The sequence below is a fragment of the Microcebus murinus genome, chromosome 31 (assembly GCF_040939455.1).
Source record: "Microcebus murinus isolate Inina chromosome 31, M.murinus_Inina_mat1.0, whole genome shotgun sequence".
Taxonomy (NCBI): Eukaryota; Metazoa; Chordata; class Mammalia; order Primates; family Cheirogaleidae; genus Microcebus; species Microcebus murinus.
The window spans coordinates 5,715,001-5,734,541 of record NC_134134.1 but is presented as its reverse complement, the minus strand read 5'-3'; the positions used below and the strand labels follow the sequence as shown (position 1 = coordinate 5,734,541).

At 49.6% G+C, this 19,541-nt stretch overlaps 1 long non-coding RNA gene across 1 annotated transcript in view; it reads right to left on the bottom strand.

The window, feature by feature from the left end:
- Positions 1–13,439: 13,439 nt before the first annotated feature.
- LOC142865716 (uncharacterized) overlaps positions 13,440–19,541 on the bottom strand; it is a 59,212-nt gene continuing 53,110 nt past the window's right edge. The window contains exons 4-5 of the long non-coding RNA XR_012915870.1: positions 16,116–16,179; positions 13,440–13,697 (exon numbers count right to left, since the gene is read on the bottom strand). This is a non-coding gene — a long non-coding RNA (uncharacterized LOC142865716). The remainder of the gene's footprint in view (positions 13,698–16,115; positions 16,180–19,541) is intronic.

Sequence of the window (19,541 nt, the reverse complement as noted above, 5' to 3'; positions counted from 1 at the left end):
AGGAGTAGACACTAGAGATGTGAAAAGAGAAAAAGTAGATAAGTTGACGGTGGCAGTGCTATGAGGCAGGAACATCCACTTCCTAGCTACATGCCATGCAAAGGGACCAAGATTATGAGCAAGTGGAACCTCCAGGTCCCCAAAGTTCTATCTGGACTGGGGGTCACAGAAAACACAACCTTGAGAGGGCAGGCCTTGGGTCCTGTCCTCAGCTTTGTGGCCTCTTGAAGCTAGCATGAGCCTGATGAACAGAGGATATGGGAGAGAAATCCTGTTTCCTCCTGTATAAATTGGGGTGTTTGGAGTGGGTAACACCAGGAGGTCAAAATGATCATAAATAGCTTCTGGCCTTGGGTTTCATTTGATGACTCACTGTGCTCTGAGACTTTAGAAAAATGCATTTCACTCCCTGTAGATCCTTCAGAGCTGAGAGAAAATTGGGAGCTTAAGAGACCGAAAACTTGGACTAGGGCAGAATGTTGGAGAGCTATGCACACCAAGTGTTATGTCCAGGGATTATACAAGGTCTTCTTGGTTCCTTCAGGTCCTTATTTGGAAGCTGGTGGAAATCATTGCCCTGGCTGAGGTGACCATGCTTCATGAATAAGCTGCACACCCCAGGAGGTGGAAGCAAAGAGGGGACAAGGCGGGTTTCTGGTGTCCGTCTTCCTGCCCTTGGAGCAAGAAGATCCTGATCTTTGCCCCCTTGGAACCATGGAGAGCCACTGCCTCGTAGATCCTTAAATGCAAGTGGCTGTTTTGTTCCCTGATGCTCCTACATGGGGCTGCATTAAGAATTCAGGCAACAGGAGGCAGAAAGCTCCTGTTTCTCTGGTTTTCCCTGAGCGTGGCTAGAACAGCTGGAGCCGGGGGAGACTCAGGCCAAGGTCATTCCGTCTGTTCCTTCTCTCAGACCCAACTCTAACCTCCTGTCTTACCAATGATGCCCACTTAATGATGTGGTCAAAATCAGCAAGGCAGCTTTGAGATCCCCACATTAATTCACTCAGCAGCACCACCCTGAGCATCACCTTGTGCCAGGTGCCCTGGTGGTCCAAGCATGTGGTCTACCCCAAGGAGCCCATAGTCTGAGCACAGCTGGACAAAATCACTAAAGCAAGTAGATGTGAAAAAAGAGAATAAGTGCTATAGTGACAATAAAGCATGAGGATGGCAGGGAGGGCTATGGGGTCACTGTGTTGGATCTAAAATGCCTCACTGAAGTGAAATGCTGTGACCAGAATGACAAATTCTGGAACTGCACAAGTGTGAAAACTGTGTATCAGGAACATGCCACTATGGGAGTAGACAGTCACTGGTAGAAGTGACTTTGCAGAGAAGGTTAAAAAAAGGACAGTGTGGGCCGGGCGCGGTGGCTCACGCCTGTAATCCTAGCTCTCGGTAGGCCGAGGCGGGCGGATTGCTCAAGGTCAGGAGTTCAAAACCAGCCTGAGCAAGAGCGAGACCCCTTCTCTACTATAAATAGAAAGAAATTAATTGGCCAACTGATATATATATATATATATATATATAAAAAAAATTAGCCGGGCATGGTGGCGCATGCCCGTAGTCCCAGCTACTCGGGAGGCTGAGGCAGAAGGATCGCTCGAGCCCAGGCATTTGAGGTTGCTGTGAGCTAGGCTGACGCCACGGCACTCACTCTAGCCTGGACAACAAAGCAAGACTCTGTCTCAAAAAAAAAAAAAGACAGTGTGGCTAGAGGGAGCCTGGGGGAGAGAGAAGCAAAGGAAGAATCCTGGGGCTGCAAGATGAGAGGAGTGCCCTTCTCTTCTATGAAAACACTGCCCCCATAATTACCACCTTTACACAACAAATACCTAATACCTTATAATATGTGTTTACTACAATTTGGGCACAGCTTAGCAGGTGACTCTGCCTCAAGGTCTCCAAAGAGTCTGGGGCTGTGGTCTCAACTGAAGTTGGATTGTGAAAGAGTCAGCTTCCAAACTCATACATGTGGGGATTGGGAGGAATCCGTGTAGACTGAGAGCCTGATTTTCTTTTGGTTCTTTTAGTTTCACTCCCTCAGTTCTTTGCCACTCAGCATCTACAAAAAGCAGCTCATATCACTAGAGCTTGCTTCACCAACTTTAAGGATACACTCGAGAGAGGGAAAGGTTAATGGATAGAACATATGAGAAAGGAAATAAGATGGATATTAGTAGCTTTGTTCATAATCAATTTCTGGAATTCACAATGGACTGTCCTCCAAAAATGGATATGTTAAACTCCTTCTCCCCAGTGCGACCTAATTAGGAGATGAGTCCACTGGTAAATTATTATGTCCAAGGGTGGAGCCCTCATGCTTGGGTTTACTAGCTTTCTACAAGAAACCACAGAGAGCTCTCTTCTCCTCTCTCTGCCAGGTGAGTATAAAACCTGCAACTAAGAGGAGATGAAGTCTGCAACTAAGACGAGAGTCCTCACCGGAGCCCAGCCAGGTTGAAACCCAGATGTTGAACATTTGGTCACCAGAACTGTGTGCAGTTAAACTCTGTTGTTTATAAACTGCACAGTCTATGGTTCTTTGCTATAGCAGCCTGAAGTAACACAGAAGTAATAGCTGATCGTTTGTGTGGCGTTGTCTTAGTCAGAAGTGATTCATTAACCACAGGTTGCCGTGAGCCTTTGTGGAGGCTGCACATGGATATGATTCTAAATATAATGGGAGGGCGTTGGAACGTTTGATGTCAGAGGATGACAATGTTTGGATTTCATTTAATTTAAATTTCTTTCTTGTGCAGAATGAAAAATGAGGCCCAGAAAGGAAATGACTTTCCCCAGATCACACAGCTGGGCCCAGTCCTGTCTGAGGTGTATTCTATGCTGTCTTCCATCTCTCTTTCTTCCATCTCTAAATTCAGGCATTATCTACATGTGACACCACATTATGAGTGTTATAAGTTTTATCTCAGTTATACCTGAATAATTGCTAGGAAATACATGCTAGCATAATCCCCACTGTGAATGGTGGGAGGCTCTGGAAGCCCTGAAACACAAAATGACTTGTCTAGGGACACAGAAATTATAAGAAAAAGGAGCTTATGACCTAGCTCCATCTTCCCAAATCTGCAGCCCTGGCTGCATTCAGGTTTCCCCAGGATAATGAAGGTGGTGTGTTTGCTTATAAGGTGACATGGGGAAGGAAGGTGGCCAGTCAGTAGCACAGTGTGGCCTATTGGTAGCTCTTGTTGAAGGAGTGGAAGGGACAAAACCTTGAAAAAATGACTTCACTTCTGGACGGATCCAAAGAGAACATGGAACTCAATGACGATGAAAACCATTTAATTTTTATGGGCAGATTCTGAATCGGGAGCCATAAGGTTTTACAGAAATGAATTTGAAATAACAAAGAGAATATATACTCACTTTTGAATTTTTTGAGGCTTCTACATTACTAGTAGATTATCAACATTTTTGGAATTGTCTGTTTTTGTCAATGTATATATATATTTTTTCTGAAACCAGATACACACTGACATAGACACAGTTACCTTTTCCAGAATCCTCTTGAAGCTAAAATCTATACTTAGAGTGATATAATTTTATATTTCACTTCCTTAAATCAAAAATAATAGAGCCGGGCGCGGTGGCTCACGCCTGTAATCCTAGCACTCTGGGAGGCTGAGGCGGGCGGATTGCTCGAGGTCAGGAGTTCGAAACCAGCCTGAGCAAGAGCGAGACCCCGTCTCTACTATAAATAGAAAGAAATTAATTGGCCAACTAATATATATATATATATAAAAAAATTAGCCGGGCATGGTGGCGCATGCCTGTAGTCCCAGCTACTCGGGAGGCTGAGGCAGCAGGATCGCTCGAGCCCAGGAGTCTGAGGTTGCTGTGAGCTAGGCTGACGCCACGGCACTGACTCTAGCCTGGGCAACAAGCGAGACTCTGTCTCAAAAAAAAAAATAATAATAATAGTATGTTTATGGTTTGCAGGCCAGAGAGTTCACAGGTTCAAAACAAATGTAAGATGCACTTTTGTAAATTGTCTCTTCGGGACTCAGAAACGTATGCCTTTTTATGGCATTTTACCTATGCAAAGAATAATAATATAACCTATGGAAATGATGTTTTTCAAAATACCTGAAGTTTACAGCATATTGGAATTAAGGTCGCTAAACATGTTATTACATCATGATATCCAATAGTCTACTGTTACCATCTGTTACCTACAACTTTAAATAAGGTGAGACAGGTTAAGGTTGGTGGCAATGTAACACTTTATTCAATGTACAACACTCAACACATTAAACGCTACTCTGTACAATTAATGCCAACATCACCTGCAATGCACTTACAAGTTAATCAAAAAGAGCCTCTCCATTTTATTCATGCATCTTAAATTTTAGTGTTTAGTGTACATTGTAAGAGCATATGAATGATGTCCACAAAATTTACAAAGACCTTTCATATCTTTGATGCGGCAACGATTGAACACACTCTTTCACAAAAATACTAGGAATGCTGGAATAGAATCAAGTCATTAAAATTGAATTACCTTGATATTCGATTTTTTAAAAAAATATAAAAATTTTAATGTGAAAAGTAAACTCTAAATATAACTCTCCATAAAAGTCAATCTCCTGCTGATTTTAAACATATACATCGATTATTAAAGTATTTAACTTTGCATTCTCTATAACCAAAATTCTACTTTAGAATAGTCTAGAAGTAATAGCACCAAGGTTCTTCCTACTTTGAGTCCTCCGGTATTTACTTAGACATGATTTTTTAATTAACTATTTTTTCAGATTATAACATAAGTAAAATATATTTTCATATAACTTCTGGTGTTTTCAAAGCTGGGTTACAGACCAAAGGTTTTTCTGAATTCATTCATTACATTCCCAGAGTGTCTCAACAACCCAGATTCCCTTAATTTAAATAAAGTTTGAGCAATAAGTGGAGGATTCCACCCCCACTACAAAACCTCTTGTGTACAATATCTGTGATAAAAGTAAAGGTATCATGTCACTCGTGGTCAAGGTCGTCATTGACATGGGTCCACGTCCCTATGCCCACCAGAGTTTTATTCGTTACCATTGTATCAAATGAAGAAATGAGAATCTCTTCCTAGCGTAGGCAAACATGATTTCTTATAAAACCGTGGATTCTAATCATACACACTATAACCTGGAATGAATGTAAAGTATAAATAGATGACCTAAAACCATAGTTTATAGCCACGGAACTGAAAATGAAAGAAATTCCTCGGAATTTCAGCGGTACTGCCAGGGAGGGAAGGAGTGAACAAGCAGCATCAGGCAGATAGGGTGGCACACGCCTCTAGTCCCAGAGACTCCTGAGGTTGAGGCAGGAGGATCCATGGAGCCCAGGTGTTTGAGGTTGCAGTGACCAAGCATGCAGTGTACCCTGTTCGATAGAAGGAGACAGACCCTGTCCTCCCCTGGAAACTATACAAATATTAGGTACCCTAAGAATTAAAAAAGGAGCCAAAGGGGTTGGGCGCGTTGGCCCATGCCTATAATCCTAGCACTCTAGGAGGCTGAGGTGGATGGATTGCTCAAGGTCAGGAGTTCAAAACCAGCCTGAGCAAGAGCAAGACTGTCTCTACTATAAATAGAAAGAAATTGATTGGCCAACTAAACACACCAAAACACACACACACAATAAGACGGGCATGGCGGTGCATGTCTGTAGTCCCAGCTACTCTGGAGGCTGAGACAGAAGGATCACTTGAGCCCAGGAGTTTGAGGTTGCTGTGAGCTAAGCTGACGCCATAGCACTCTAGCCCGGGCACCAAAAGTGAGACTCTGTCTCAAAAAAAAAAAAAAAAAATGAAGGACAAAGGACTTACCAGACAAGGCAGGGAGGGAGAGATAAAAACTTCTATCCCTCTCTCTCTCTCTCTCTGCCAAGGAAAGATTAAAAGAGATAAGCAGGGAGGGAGAGATAAAAATTTGTCTCAGATCCAGCACACCTGTAATCCTAGCTCTCTGGGAGGCTGAGGCGGGAGGATTGCTCCAGGTCAGGAGTTCAAACCAGCCTGAGCAAGAGTAAGACCCCATCTCTACTGTAAATAGAAAGAAATTAGGCCGGGTGAAGTGGCTAACGCCTCTAATCCTAACTCTCTGAGAGGCCGAGGCGGGAGGATTGCGCAAGGTCAAGAGTTCAAAACCAGCCTGAGCAAGAGGAGGACCCCGTCTCTACTATAAATAGAAAGAAATTAATTGGCCAACTAATACATACAGAAAAAATTAGCTGGCACATGCCTGTAGTCCCAGCTACTTGGGAGGCTGAGGCAGCAGGATGCTTGAGCCTAGGAGTTTGAGGTTGCTGTGAGCTAGGCTGATGCCACGGCACTCACTCTAGCCTAGGCAACAAAGCGAGACTCTGTCTCAAAAAAAAGAAAGAAAGAAATTAAGAAAGAGAGAGAGAAAAGAGAGAGAAAGAGAAAGAAAGAAAGAGTCATATTGAGAATATTGATCCAAGAGCGACACCTAGCGACCATACATAGCCACCACCGTCTAGGGCCCAATTCGCCAGAGGCAACGGAGGCCGAGGGCAACATGGAGTCGACCTGGGATGGGGGGGGCATGGAGACCGCAGCAGCCGATTCCCTGGCAGGCACACGAGCCGAGCCCAGGACGTCGTTCTCAGCGCCGTGAAAGGGAGCGGGAGCGAGAAAATCATGACAAAGTGACAGCAGCTCCCTTTGTAGCTCATCGGCACGGCGATCGCGTGTTCCCACGCACGTGTGATCCGCGCCTCCTAGTGTGTCGGCACATCCCCCGTGTGACGTGAAGCGAGGGGTGAAGGGGAACAGGGGGGTAGGAGAAGGAAAGGAGAAGATCCATCCAATGAAAGGGGCAAAAAGGAAAGTCACACGGGGGTCAGGTAGTAAGAGCAAATCAACAAGCTGCAGACAACCACTCCCGGAGGAACACAGCCCGAGAAGCGCCCGCGCCGCCAAAATAGCCATCCGAGGGCGACCCCTAGCGGCGGCGACAACATAGACACTCAATGTGTCCAACGAGAGAGAGAGAGAGAGAGAGAGAGAGAGAGAGAGAGAGAGAGAGAGAGAGAGAGAGAGAGAGAGGAAATCGGCAGGGCCCTCTCCTCTCATTCCATACCCACCGAGACAAGAGTGTGGCGGGGGGTGGGGGGGAAACAATGAAAAATACAAATAAAATAAAGAAAAAAAAATGAATGCACGCATGCACCTTAGGCCAGGCAGCAGAGGAGGGCGCCCCCTAGCGTCAAGAAAACCACAGGGAGGGCTCAACTCCATCTCCACAGAGACCAAGTGTCACCGGACATCTGGTCGACCCAGAGAAAAAAAATAAAATTCAATTAAAATAAAATTAGGCCGGGCGCGGTGGCTCACGCCTGTAATCCTAGCGCTCTGGGAGGCCGAGGCGGGTGGATTGCTGGAAGTCAGGAGTTCAAAACCAGCCTGAGCAACAGCGAGACCCCGTCTCTACTATAAATATAAATAAATTAATTGGTCAACTAATATATATAGAAAAAATTAGCTGGGCATGGTGGCGCATACCTGTAGTCCCAGCCACTTGGGAGGCTGAGGCAGTAGGATTGCTTGAGCCCAGGAGTTTGAGGTTGCTGTGAGGCAGGCTGACGCCATGGCACTCACTCCAGCCTGGGCAACAAAGCGAGACTCTGTCTCAAAAAAAAAAAAAAAAAAAAAAAATTAAATTAGAAATAAATCAAAATAAAAAGTAAAAATACAAAATAAAAATAAATAAGTAAATAATAAAAAAATAAAAAATAAAAATAAATAAATAAATATCAAAAAAATCAAAATATAAAAATAAATAAATAAATAATTAAGATAAATTTTTAAAAACTACGTACATACATACATACATAGCACACAAAAATAAATGAAAAATAAGTACGTACATATAAGATAAGTGAATTAATGAAATTATAAAATTACGTACACACACAAATAAATAAATAAATAAGTAAATAAATAGGCACCCCCCCCAACCAGCCAGATGAGGAGGAGGTCGCGGATCCTTTCTTCTCATGCACTGTGTCAGCCGACATCGGGTCTACCTGGGGGAGGGGGGACAGGATCCTTTCTCCTCCTACACGAAGCGTCTTCCGACATCTGGTCTACCTGGGGGGGGGGGGATTACAGGATCCTTTCTTCTCATACACCAAGTGTCAGCCGACATCTGGTCTACCTGGGGGAGGCGGTGACCGGCTCCCGGATGGCTGGCTCCCCGGAGTTGCCCCGTGTTTTCGGGACACGTCTGGTGGCCAGCCCCGGTTGTGTTCGGGCTCCCTCTGGCGGGCGCTTTTGTACAAGGCTCCCGTCCTCCGAAGCTCCGGCGCGGTGGGCAAAGGAGGAGAAGTTGAGCGACGTGAGCGGGGCTGAGCTCCGGGAAGCGGGCAGCCTTCCCGGAGCCTTGCGGTTGGCGCCTGTGCGACGGCGGGAGGTCTGTGAGCCGGAGCTTGGGCCGGCAGGTACATGAGGGAGATGGCTGGCGTTGCCCGCCGCCCGGGAAGGTTGTGGGGCTGCCCGGGCGGGTCGACCAGCAGTCCGCCGCCGCCGCGTCTTTGGAGACCCGACCCAAAGCGAGGGGAGCGGGGATGCGGACGGGAGAGATGGGGGAGAACAGGATCCGTTCTTCTCATGCAAGAAGTGTCTTCCGACATCTGGTCTACCTGGAAGACAGGACAGGATCCTTTCTCCTCATGCACTGTGTGTTCCGACATCTGGTCTACCTGGAAGGGAGGCCAGGATCCTTTCTCCTCACGCACTAAGTGTCTTTGGACATCTGGTCTACCTGGAAGGGAGGCCAGGATCCTTTCTCCTCATGCGCTAAGTGCGTTCCGACATCTGGTCTACCTGGAAGGGAGGACAGGATCCTTTCTCCTCATGCACAAAGTGCGTTCCGACATCTGGTCTACCTGGAAGGGAGGACAGGATCCTTTCTCGTCATGCACTAAGTGCGTTCCGACATCTGGTCTACCTGGGGGAGGCGGTGACCGGCTCCCGGATGGCTGGCTCCCCGGAGTTGCCCCGTGTTTTCGGGACACGTCTGGTGGCCAGCCCCGGTTGTGTTCGGGCTCCCTCTGGCGGGCGCTTTTGTACAAGGCTCCCGTCCTCCGAAGCTCCGGCGCGGTGGGCAAAGGAGGAGAAGTTGAGCGACGTGAGCGGGGCTGAGCTCCGGGAAGCGGGCAGCCTTCCCGGAGCCTTGCGGTTGGCGCCTGTGCGACGGCGGGAGGTCTGTGAGCCGGAGCTTGGGCCGGCAGGTATATGAGGGAGATGGCTGGCGTTGCCCGCCGCCCGGGAAGGTTGTGGGGCTGCCCGGGCGGGTCGACCAGCAGTCCGCCGCCGCCGCGTCTTTGGAGACCCGACCCAAAGCGAGGGGAGCGGGGATGCGGACGGGAGAGATGGGGGAGAACAGGATCCGTTCTTCTCATGCAAGAAGTGTCTTCCGACATCTGGTCTACCTGGAAGACAGGACAGGATCCTTTCTCCTCATGCACTAAGTGTGTTCCGACATCTGGTCTACCTGGAAGGGAGGCCAGGATCCTTTCTCCTCACGCACTAAGTGTCTTTGGACATCTGGTCTACCTGGAAGGGAGGACAGGATCCTTTCTCCTCATGCGCTAAGTGCGTTCCGACATCTGGTCTACCTGGGAGGACAGGATCCTTTCTCGTCATGCACTAAGTGCGTTCCGACATCTGGTCTACCTGGGAGGACAGGATCCTTTCTCGTCATGCACTAAGTGCGTTCCGACATCTGGTCTACCTGGAAGGACAGGATCCTTTCTCCTCATGCACTAAGTGCGTTCCGACATCTGGTCTACCTGGGAGGACAGGATCCTTTCTCCTCACGCACTAAGTGCGTTCCGACATCTGGTCTACCTGGGAGGACAGGATCCTTTCTCGTCATGCACTAAGTGCGTTCCGACATCTTCTGGTCTACCTGGGAGGACAGGATCCTTTCTCATGCACTAAGTGCGTTCCGACATCTGGTCTACCTGGAAGGACAGGATCCTTTCTCGTCATGCACTAAGTGCGTTCCGACATCTGGTCTACCTGGGAGGACAGGATCCTTTCTCCTCATGCACTAAGTGCGTTCCGACATCTGGTCTACCTGGGAGGGCAGGATCCTTTCTCGTCATGCACTAAGTGCGTTCCGACATCTGGTCTACCTGGGAGGACAGGATCCTTTCTCCTCATGCACTAAGTGCCTTCCGACATCTGGTCTACCTGGAAGTGCTCCTTGTCTGTCGGCAATGGGGACGTGTTGGGGACAGGTGGCCGCGTCTGGGTTCGTGGTGGTCGGCGTGGTCAAGTGGCTCTTCCGCGGCTCCCTCGCCGTGTTTTCCGTCGCCTCAGATCGTCATTTTGGGCCTGCAGGTTAGCAGTGAAACGCTCTCTTTCGTCAAGTAGCGTTGAAGTAGTCGGCCCTCCACGCGGTGACAGGGCTCTTTCTCTGCCTTGGGCACGAAAGTCTTCTCTCGCGATCCCGGAGACGCGCCTCGTTCCCGGCGTCCCTGTCTCTGGTCGCTGCCGCAGTGTGCTGCATGTTGTCCCCGAGCAGCCCTCTATCGGGGGTGTCGAGGCGGTTGAACCGACCGGCGTCACCCCGTGCCGCGCGGGCGGGCGAGGTGCCGCTCTGTCTGTCCCCACTGCCTGCGTGGCGGACTGGAAAGGTGAGAGTGGCGTGGTCCGTGCTCTTCTCTCCTGGCTTTTTCGCGGTGAGGGTCGTCACACCGGGCCGCGTGGGCAAATCGTGTTCGGGTGGACTGTCCCGGCGCCCCGGTGGTGGCCCCTGTTGTGGCCTGCCTCGGCGAGCCCAATTCCATTACTGCGGGGGAGCCCTCTTCCATTACCGTGTGTCTCGCACGGAGACGAGGCGGTTGCACGAGGGGGGCCCCGAGCACGAACGCTCAGAGATTGCCGCGGGTGCTTGTCGCGCCCATACCGCAGACCCCCCCACCCTCCCCGGCGTGCGTGAACGCCTCCGCCGGGGCCCAGTCGGGGGCGACCGAGGAACAGGGACGATCCGCCTTTGACGAGAAGATCCTCTCTAGCGATCCTGGAGGCGTGCCTCTTTGGGGTACCGATCCCCCGGCGCGTGGCCTCTCCGGGTGTCGTCAGCCGCTGCCCCCGAGGCGGCCAGTTGTGCGTGGGCAGAGAGTTCCCTCCTCCCCGCCGGGGAAGGAGGGGTCCGCCGCACCCCGCGGGTGGGGGCCGAGCGCCACTCTTCCTTCACGCCTACTGTGGCCCGTGCCTCCCCCCTCTGAGTCGGAGGAGGGTCACGCTGGGCCTCGGTGTCGGTCTGTCGGGGCGCGGCGCCCCCCCCCCCGCCGGCCCTGGGACCGGACGGGAGACGAATGAAGACGGTATTTTAGTCGCGTTGGCGGTGCTGGGCACCGAAGGGACGTGGTCGCTCTCGGGAGCCCCCCGGTGGCGGGGCCGTGGCCCGCGGGCGGGTCGAGGGGTTGGTTGACCGGCGGTTAGGGCCGGCTGGCGTCACGGGCACGCCCCGGGACCGCTCCCGTGTGTTGGGGCGGTGTGATCCCGCGGCTTTGTTTTCCCGGTGGCCCGGTCGCGTCCAGGGTCTCCTCTCTCTCCCCCCCTGGGCTTTTCGTGCCTCGCCCTGGCGGCTCTCGGCCTCTCGGAGGCGCCCGCTCCCCCTCTCTCTTCTTCCCCACCCGCTGCCCGACCTCCCCCCGGGAGCGTTCGCTCGACCGAGCTCTGCCCGAGCCTGACCTCGGCCTCGAGGGAGGGTGTCACCCCGGCAGTCCGCGGCGTCCCCCCGGTGTCATGTCTTGGCTTCAACGGTCTGCGGGCCTCTGCGCGTTTCGGGCGGAACGACCTGAGGGGTGGGCGGTCGAGTGTGCACGGAAAGAGGGAGGGCTTCCCGGGAGCGGCGTGCGACCGTGGTGGCGGTCGGGCCCCGGGCCCCGCGCGGTGCGTGGGAGTCACCGAAGGCGCGCAGCCTTGTCGTTCTGGGTGCCCCGGGACCGCTCTCCTGTGCTGAGGCCGCAGGTGCTGAGATCCCGTGCGGGTCCCAGCCAGCAGGTTTGGCGTCTGAGGTCGCCCCCTCGTTCCTAGCGGTCGTCCGGCGGTCCCTCCCCCGTCGCCACTTTCGTGTCGTCCACGAAGCGCCCCGCTCGCCCGCTGCTGCCTTTAGCCGTCTCGTCCTCTCCTCTCCGGCTTCCAGTCCCGGGAAGAGGTGGCCCTGGTCCTCGTCCCGCACCACTCGCCCCCGTAGGCGTCGCGCGTTTAATACTGTTAGGGACCGACCTTCCGCAGCCCCACCGGACAGAAAAGCAGAGACATTGAGGATGCAGTCACACAAGAGGAGGTTTATTTTCTGGCTAGCCAGGGTCCGAGCCCTCGAGCCCCAACGCAGTGGTCGCTCTTCTTGGGCAAGGACCCCGACCCGAATTGCGGGGTGCCTTTTATCCCCCCACAAAGGGCCCTAGCAAGCCACGAACTAATTTCGCGCTGGCCATGAGCTGACCTTTGAAGTGATTAATTTTCTTTGAATTCTGCGCGATCCCTGCGCATCCCACCTCCCTTTTGCCTTTCTCCACAACCCAAGAGATGACCGGAGGTGAGAGCATAAACACATGTGTGCTGTTCGCTAACGGCCTCACCCTGCTTCACACGAAGGGGGGGAAATTCGTTTCTTGTCGTGCCACTGAGAGGCTGCCGAAGGGCCATCGAGGCGCCCCCACAATACATACGTGTGACTTTAGTAATAAAACCAGATCATCCAGAAAAAAAGGAGCCCTTTAGGAAACAAAAAATCAGTTTAGAGTGACTTTTCAAATTGACCATCCCTTTTCATATACTTAAATTCAAATAACAGGCCGGGCGAGGTGGCTCACGCCTGTAACCGTAGCACTCTGGGAGGCCGAGGCGGGCGGATTGCTCAAGGTCAGGAGTTCAAAACCAGCCTGAGCGAGAGACCTCGTCTCTACCATAAAAATAGAAAGAAATTAATTGGCCACCTAATATATATAATATAAAAGTCAGCCAGGCATGGGGGCTCGTGCCTGTAGTCCCAGCTACTCGGGAGGCTGAGGCAGGAGGATCGCCTGAGCCCAGGAGTTTGAGGTTGGTGTGAGCTAGGCTGATGCCACGGCACTCACTCTAGCCTGGGCAAGAAAGCAAGACTCTGTCTCAAAAAAAAATTCAAATAACAGATACATTCAGAGGCCCAAATGTTGACATAGGATAAAATCATGTTCATTTATTTTTTCTGCATGTTAGAATCAGAAGACATACAATTAAATATGTTGAATGTAATAAATTCATCCATACAAGTGCAAGTCTCCAAGTATAATGCATTTTATGGCAGATTTATTTTTGTATTTATTTATTTTTTTATTTTTTTGTTTTTTGAAATCAGAAATGTACAGGAGATTCATTATTTTTAAAAATGTGCCAGTAAATCAAAAAAGAGGGAGTACGGACGCCCTCGGCGGGGTCGGGACGCGCTCTGGCCCGTCCCTGGGACCCCATTCCGGGCGGGCGCTTCCGGTGGCGACGCGACTGGCCGTGGAAAGGGTTGCGAGTGCCCGTGAGCGGGGGTCTCTCTCTTCCCCGGTCAGACGTCGCCAGAAATGAAGAGACAACAAAAAGATGAGGACGGGAGGACGGAGTCCTTGCTGGCTGCCGCGCCTCGTTTATTTCAGTTGCTGTGTTTCTGCGGATAAGAACAAAGGAGAAGCAGAATGCAAAGGAACAACAGGTGGCGCGTGTCTTCATTAAACCAGAAGACAAAACAGTTCTTGTCTCTTTTTTTTTTTCTTTATCCCCCCTCAGTTCTTCTCTCTTTTAACCTTCCGTCACTTTGATAGTCCTTTCCCTCGCTTAAGCAGTTTTCATATCTTTTTTTTTTTTTTTATTTATTTTTGGCGCCCAATGTGGGGCTCGAACTTAAGCAGTTTTCTAATCTACAACTTTTTTCTGATATCAAACAAGCTACAAATACTCAACTCAGACAGTTGAAGGAAAAGAGCAGCACCCAAGCGTAATTAACAATTCCGAGAAAGGAGTGTGCAGGGCCTAGGGGGGGCTGTAAGCGACGAGGGCTGTGTGCACAGGATGACTTCAGTGTCCTTCTGTAACTGCTGCTGTTATCTCCAGCACCCTCTGTGTGTGCTAGAAGAAAGGCCAAGAATGTCAGAGCTGTGAGTTAAGGCACCAGGTGCTGTGTCTCGAGGACCCCAGTGTTCCGAGCAGCCACCGCACCTTAACTCTCCCGTGTTCGGGACAGCTCCCGACAGGCGAGGGAGTGTCCCCTGCCTCCGCTGGTTCCCTTCTCCTCTCGGGGTTCCAGGTCGACCGGGCGGGCGCGGGTCCCCCGGCCCCCGTGAGGATAGAGTGTGTGTCGCTCTCGTGCCCGAGATCCCGGTCCGCGTGGTGGACCAGATGTCTGTGTCCCACGGTTTCCCGCTGTCCCGCCGGGTCGACAGCTGCCACTTAGTCTATGCAGACAAAGCATCGGTTCCCTCTCCGGGTCGACCAGATGACGAACGACACTTAGTATATGGAGACAAAGGCTCTGGTCCCTCTCCGGGTCGACCAGATGACAGCTGACACTTAGTATATGCGGACAAAGGCTCTGGTCCCTCTCCGGGTCGACCAGATGACAGCTGACACTTAGTATATGCGGACAAAGGCTCTGGTCCCTCTCCGGGTCGACCAGATGACAGCTGACACTTAGTATATGCGGACAAAGGCTCTGGTCCCTCTCCGGGTCGACCAGATGACGAACGACACTTAGTATATGCGGACAAAGGCTCTGGTCCCTCTCTGGGTCGACCAGAAGCCAAGTTGACACTTAGTATATGAAGAGAAGAAAAGATAGGATTTGGTGATTTCCTTGTCCCTAGGGGGCGCCCTCCTCCTCTGGCTTGTTGGGGGGGTGCCTTTTTTTTATTATTTTATTTATTTATTTATTTATTTATTTATGTGTGTACGTATTTTGATAGTTTTAAAAATTCACTTACCTTACATGTATGTACTTATTTTTTATTTTTATATTTTTTGGGTGTGTGTGTACGTATGTATTCTTCCACTTTTTAAAAATTTTTTTATTTCATTTTTATTTTTTTTCCTCTCCGTGGGTCGACCAGATGTCCGGTGCCACTTGGTCTGTGTGGAGATGGATTTGGGCCCCGCCTGCGGTTTTGTTGACCCTAGGGAGCACCCACCTCTGCTGCCTGGCATAAAGTACATGCATGCATTCATTTTTTTTTTAAACTTTTATTTTTATTTTTTATTGTTTCCCCCAAACCCCTCACACACACTTTTCTCAATGTGAATGGAATGGGAGGAGAGGGCCCTGCCGCTTTCCTCTCTCTCTTCCTTTCTTTTCTGCTATCTTTTCCTTGAGAGATGTCTCTCTATCCACCAAAGGTGTCCGTTGGCCTTTCTCTAGGCCGGGCGGAGTTTTCCAAGTCTGCGCTTGACCCTAAGCCTAAACCAAACCCTAACCCTAAACATCTAACCCTAACCCTAACCCGAACCCTAAACATCTAACCCTTACCCTAACCCTAACCAAAAGCCCAAGCCTAAACCTAACCCTAACCGTAACCCTAAACATCTAAACCTAACCCTAACCCTAAACATCTAACCCTAACCCTAAACATCAAACCCTAACCCAAACCCCAACCCTAAACCTAATTCTAAACATCTAACCCTGACCCTAAACCTAAACATCTAACCCTAAACATCAAACCCTAACCGAAACCCCAATCCTAAACCTCTAACCCTAACCTTAACCCTAACCCTAAACCTAACCCTAACCTTAAACATCTAACGCTAACCCTAAACATCTAACCCTAACCCTAACCCTAAACATCTAACCCTAACCCTAAACCTAACCCTAACCTTAAACATCTAACCCTAAACGTAACCCTAACCCTGATGTTGCCACCGGGGGTCAACCATCCCGCCAAGCCTGCCCTACCACGCTTGGGCAACTATCCGGCCAGGAACCGTTAAGCGCCGTCGGTGGTGATGGCGGAGGCAGGGGTGACACTGACACTCTTGACAAGAGATGAATGTCTAGCTATTTATTTACACACAGGTGCACACGCACGGCAAGCAAGCTCACCATAGATACCGCTTGTTTTCATTTGGGCGATCTTTCTTCACTGATCTTCACAGAATCCAGTAGCCTACAAAGTAAATAAAGTCCTCAGAATCACACTCACATCCTCAGAATATATGAATATATATAGAGAGAGAGAGAGAAATTTTTTTTAGACAGAGTCTCACTTTGTTGACCATCCTGATAGATTCAATTTTAATCTTAGACAGAATGCGTGGCACTCCTTGTTTTAGATACTGTCAACAGAAAGCATTCGGTGGATAAACAATCTCTAGCAGCTTCTCTGCAGAGATGAACCTACCTGTCTGTGTGTGTGTGTGTGGGGGGGGGGAGATGATAAATAATGAGGATTGAGGACCAGATGAATGACAAAGAAACCCACTTCGTGGGTCCTCAATACAAGCATTCATTTAAAGGGCGTACTCGTACACCTAGGTGGAAATTGCAAGCAGCTCAAAAAATAATAATAATTGCCAGGAGCCCCGGTTAGGATATGGCAATAAGCGCTAGCCCTCGGAAGGTGTACACCATATTCACTGTGGCTTACACCGATGTGGGATGGACAGAGATAAGCTCGAGCACCACCGCCGTCCAAAAATAAGAACACCTAGCTAGCGATCTGGATCAGATGTCATAGAAAAGAGAAACCTCCCACAGATACAAGAACGTGAGAACCCTAAAACACTGCAATATAATTTGAAGAGTTTTCTTCTGAGAAAAATATCAGAGACCACGGTCCAGAGAGCTGCACCCAAGAAGCCCTGCGCAAGTGGTCCCATGGTGGTGGCGCGGGTTCCAGTTTAGCTTCATACATTTTAGGGAGACGGGAATGACATGTGAAATCACAGATGGATATGTGGAAGGGACCTATTAGTGTGACCTGAAAAGGCAGGACAGCTGGAAGTGGGGGAAGGGGGAGGCCAGGGTGCCCTGCCCGGTGGACAGGTTTACAGCTGAGTTGAAAGATTCTTTGATTTGCAATGGATGGAAGAAAGGAACTTCTGCCTAAAGGCTTGGAATGTTTTCAGTTAAGGATTTTGCTAATTCCCGGCCAGCTACCGGACATTGACACAAAACTCCAGTGCTCTGTAGTGAAGAAAATGGTTAAGCTTTGTCTTGTCTGGCCCCTCAGACATTTGCTATCTCATTGTTATGAAACCTGACTCCATCTACAAGGGCCTTCTGACTTCCCCTGTCCTTGAAGCCAACAGCTCAGGTTGAAAGGTTTTCCTGGGTTCCCTGTGCCAATGAAGGGGTGGGGGCCGGGCAGTGGCTTACTATTTTATTTGAGTTCGTAGACTCCAAAAATGGTGTTTCCACAGGAAAGAAATAACGGAGTTCATAACAAGTTGAGTAGCTCGGACTGTAGGCAAATGCTACCACACCCCGAGTCATTATTTTTTCCTTTTTCCTTTTTTTTTTTTTTTTTATTTTTGTCACAGATGGGGTCTAACGGTGTTACCCAGGCTAACCTCCAACTCCTGGGCTCAAGCCATGCTCCCATCTCTGCCTCCCATGTCGCTTGAATCACAGGCCCAGCCCGATTATTTAAAGGCGAGCTGCTTGCTATCCTGATATGAAAACCCAAAATGAGCGAGTGTCAGGCACCAAACAGAGGGAGTCCCCACACAGCATCCTCACCATCATGGAGGACGGCTCACAAAAGAGCTGGGATATGGGCAAGCACAAGTGATCGAGGGGATATATTCTAGTGGAATAGCAGACAGACAGAATTTCCTGAAAACACTAAACATCAGAAAGGCACAGCGCTAAATGGCAGACAGACTTCCATTCCCTTGGGTCATGGTGGCCAGCTTAGTTTTTATCTACTCCCACAGACTGATGAAAACCCGACCTAGAAAATGTCGACATCTGATCCAAATCTATCAAGAAAATGGAAGGGGGGAACTGAGAGAGGAATATAGGAAAAGGAAGGAAGAAGCAAAACAAGGGAGAGGGGGAAAAAGGAGGAGGAGGACGGGGAGAAAACTGCCTCCCCTGCCTCCATGTGACCCACTAATAAATGAAGATTGGCCGCTTCCCTCCTCTCCCAACCACTAACTATGCCTGGGGGTGTATTGTACACCTACGGTCCAAAGAAATGTGCAGCTACTGATAATAATTGAAGAAATGCGGTGTAATAGGTGTCTGTGTGGTGGGACGCCGGTCGAGGGCACTTACCGTGAATGGAGCTCGCAGGGTGGGAGGTGGCCCCGGGTGAGTCTGTGAGTCAGTAGTCAGGGGTCAGTGACTGTGGAGGCCTGGCACGTGACCGTCCACTACCGTAGGTTTCATAAGCCTAGACACCTAGGCCACCGTCAATTTATCTTCAGAAATGTCTTTCTCCAATAATACCTGAATCTTAGCTTACTGTCAGTGTTGTCACTTCCTAGAGTTTTCCATAGTTTTCAACTTTTGAACTCCTTTGTAACACCACGACTTAAAACACAAACACACTGCAACGACTATACACAGATATTTCCTTTCTTTGTGTCCTTATTTATTCCGTAAGCTTTCCCCTACTTTTAAAGTTTTTATTGTTGTGTTCGCTTTTCTTTTTATTTAATTACATTTTTATTTTTTTAAAACAGAGTCTCACTTTGTTGCCCAGGATACAGTGAGTGCCCTGGCATAAGCCTAGCTCACGGCAACCTCAACCTCCTTGACTCAGGCAATCCTCCTGCCTCAGCCTCCCGAGTAGGTCAGAGTACTGACATGCACCACCATGCACGGCTTATTATGTGTGTGTGCGTGTGTGTGTGTTGTGTGTGTTTGTATGTTTAGTTGGCCAATTAATTTCTTTCTATTTATAGTAGAGAGGGTCTTCCTCTTACGCAGGCTGGTTTTGAACTCCTGACCTTGAGCAATCCACCTGCCTGGGCCTCCCAGAGTGCTAGGATTATAAGCATGGGCCACCACGCCCAACTCGTTTTCCTTAATTTTTTATTATTAGGGTACCTAATATTCGTACAGATTTCAGGTGAGTGACAGGGTCTGTCTCCCTCTATCGAAAAGGTTACACTGCATCCTTGGTCACTGCAACCTCAAACACCTGGGCTCCATCGATCCTCCTGCCTCAACCTCACGAGTCGCTGGGACTACAGTCATGTGCCACCATACTTGACTGATGCTGCTTCTTCCCTCCCTCCCTCCTTCCCTTTCTCCCTCTCAAATTACTTTATTATGTTTGATTTTATTTTAGCATGGTCAAGTGGAGCAGTGGGAGTGGAGAAGGAACAAAGGGATCTGTAACTGGTTCTGATCAATGAGCACTCTTTCCTACTTTCTTTCTCTCTCTCTCTCTCTCTCTCTCTCTGGATCTTCTCCAGCTCCTGAACTTGGGTGATCCCTGTGCATCAGTCTCCCAACCCGCTAGGACTACAGGAGTGAAGCCCCACACCGAGACAGACAGAAGATATATATATAGAG